Here is a 3411-nt window from a genome sequence, read left to right on the forward strand (position 1 = left end):
CATTTTGAGTGCCCTCCAAGCTGACGGGCTCATTTTTCGGCACTATATCTGACACTTGTATAGTGGATCTGAAATCCTATTACTTAAGCAGAACTTCCTTTCGCAATTGTTCCCTCTGTTGCATCATCAATGGTTTCTTCTCTGATGAAACTTCTCTATCAGCATATAAATATGTAACCACTCATCTTAAAGAATATATATACCACTTCCAGCCCACATCATACTTCTCTGCTTTCTTTGATTGAATGACTTTAAAATACTTTTATACTGTCTTTCCCCCACTTCATCTCATTCTCTTTTGAGTGTGCTCCAAACAAGCTTTAGTACTCACCAATCCACAAATCTGCTTTTGTAATGGACACCAATGATCACAATATATTGAGCAAAGCTTGACTCTACATAGCCATGTTTGGTCATTTATTTTATTCCTTCCTCTCTTGCTTTTCTCCTTCCTCCATATCTCTAACCCTCCTCATTCTTCTGGTACAATCTTGCTCTCTGTTTTCCTCTTACTTCACTGACTGTGTATACTTCGCTTACTTTTTTAGCATATCCTTATCTTTCCAGCTTCTAAATAGTTTATCAGAGCTCAATTATTAGACCTTTTCTCTTCTTGATTTATATTTATGTTCAAGGTTATGTTATCCATCTCCTGGCTTTGCAATCTGTTTGTTAATGATTCTCTGATTTATATATCCAACTTAAGTATCTCCCTAGAAATCCAGAGTCATATCCTACAATCTATTCTAAATCTCTATTTGATATTTAATAGGCATTTTAATTATACACATGTATAAAAAACAAGCTATTGAATTCTCTCCACCCATTCACACTCTTCTGGTTTTCCTACAGCCTTTGCTAAATTGTGATTCTATTCTACTTGTTGGCTGCTTAGTTCAAAAGCAGTGCAGTTATCCTTGGCAGGTTTCACATATCCCTAAATCCATTCTAACACATTTAATATATAACTTACCTTGAGAATACATCCAGAATCTTACAAACTCCACATCTATCACCCTGGTCTTAAGCCACTACCATTTTTGTAAAGATTATCACCATAGCCTCTTTTGCAGATATCCTTGCTTCAAGCTTTGTCCATCCTTTCCCTCAACAACTATTCTTCACACAATACTAATACTACACCTTTCAAGTTTATCTGATGCATAAAAACCTCTAATACTTCTTATCTCTGTAAAAGGAAAAATACCACTTGTTTAAATATTAGATGTTAACCGCTTTCACAGGATGTATCACAAAATATCAATATCTTGAAAGGATAGAAAATAAGATAGAAAATAATTTATAATTGGTAGGTCCAGTCATTGAGAAAATCAGGGTAGGAAAGAGGTGGCATGCTACTCAGGATTAATTGAGCTTACCAGACTGAATTAAGATATGCCTTTCAACTTCACTCTAGATGTTGACATGAAAATGCCCTATATGGGAATGGAGACTATGTAGGATGGTAGGCAAGTGTCACCAGCCAATATCATTCATATTACATTGGTCAGACCTCTTTATGTGGCCTAGATTTGCAGTGGTGGTGGTGATGGTGTGCCATCAAGTTGGTTCTAACCCATAGCAATTCTGTATAGGGCTTCTGAGGCTAAAAATCTTTTTGGGAGAAGAATGCCTCATCTTTTTCCTGATGAATGGCTGGTGAATTTGAACTGCTGACCCTGTGATTTCCAGGCCAACATATAACCCACTACACCACCAGGCCTTCTTAGTTTAGCAATTATTGTTACATGCTGTTGAGGCAATTCAGACTCTGTACAGAGATTCAGAGGGACAGCTGGTGGATTTAAGCCTTAGACCTTGTGGTTCACAGTCCAGTGTTTTTTGTTTTGTTTTGTTTTATGTTTTATTGTGAATTTTGTGATAGTTTACATGGGCGTACATTAACTTTACATTCATCCTGTCGTATATTGTTTCATTGCCATGGTTACAGTCCCCTCCATGCATCATCAACCAACCAAAAGGTATACCCTGCAAGCCTACCCCCTGGTCATCAGCACACAGCCCCTTTCCCTCTCTGGTTCAAGAGTCCTCAGCCACTTTATCTCTCCACATCATCATCTCTGCATCCATCTATGGCACCACTGCTTCTCTGGGTAGGGTCCCATGCTCTGCTTTTCTCCCTTGATGGTCCCAGGGACTTCTGATTCTGGACTACAAAGTCAACCACTCCCCTACTTTTTCTAAAAAATGTCTACCTTTACATTCCCAACCCTCACAGTAAGTCATGATATCAATTATTCAATATTGTGTTACATGAGTGCCATTCCCATCTTCTTTCATCAGCCCTGCCCAGACAGATTGTATACTACTCCTTCTTCCACGGCCTCTGGATCTAGGCTCCATCTTGAAAGCTTGTACCAGTCACTTCTTGCCCCCATTTTGGGTAGCCAATATCTAAATTACCCAACCCTGTCTACCCTGTTGAGGGGGTGGGAATGATCCTCACTGTGAAGATTTGTTCCCTCTTTTGAGCTACTGCATCCTTAGGTGTAGGTCAAGTTCATCAAATTGTATCACATTACTTTTTATTCCTCTTCTTTCTTCTTCTAGTTGAGTTCTGATCATCCAGCCATTGAAGCCAAGTCAAGTGGGTATTGTCTGCAAGTGTGGGTGTTCTTGTGCATGTGCCCTCACTGCTTATCAGCTAGCTGCTTCACTCTCCACTCTAGTCCTCTGTGGCTATGTCACTGATTCTGGGCACAGGAGTCACCAGGTCTTGTCACACTACTGGCCAACCAGTTCTACTGAACGTTGTAGGGCTTAGCTCACAGCTTCATTGCTGTTTTTCCCTCACTCTCCCATAATGGTGATCAAGGTGGTAACCAATCAGAACACATGTCTGGTCGTGTATTTCCATTGAATTTTAGTCTTGGAAGAGGATTTGCCCAGAGGGGACCCGACCACTTGCCTTGATGTCTCCTAGATGAGCAATTTGCTTATTCTTGGAGTAACCAGTCGGACTACCATTTTGGTTTTGTGTTTTTCCTGTAGATCTTTCTTTCAGGAAGTATCTTCTGTTCTTCTAGCCACTCCAGGCTTGTCTGCTTGTCCTTTCAAGTGGAAATTCCTCACCTAAGAAGATTCAGGATGGGGTTCAGGATTCTACCTATGGTCTTATGTAATGCAGAGGCTCCACAGGAAGCCTCCTTCACTGGGCATGTTGTAGCCCCATTTTAGGTATTCCAATTAGTTGTAGGCAGAAGACAGACTTACAAGCTTTCTATGGTTAAATTTCTAGCTTTTCCTTTCCCTCCCCCTCAAGTGTCTATTTTATAATGGTATGCCAGGGAAACCAAGATTCAAAAGACAGCCAAGCATCTTAACATCAATTCCCCCGCCCCCTTTGTCCATTCCAACCATTTCTCAATCCCTGTATCCCAGAACCCTATT

The sequence above is a fragment of the Chrysochloris asiatica genome, unplaced genomic scaffold (assembly GCF_000296735.1).
Source record: "Chrysochloris asiatica unplaced genomic scaffold, ChrAsi1.0 scaffold00095, whole genome shotgun sequence".
Lineage (NCBI taxonomy): Eukaryota > Metazoa > Chordata > Mammalia > Afrosoricida > Chrysochloridae > Chrysochloris > Chrysochloris asiatica.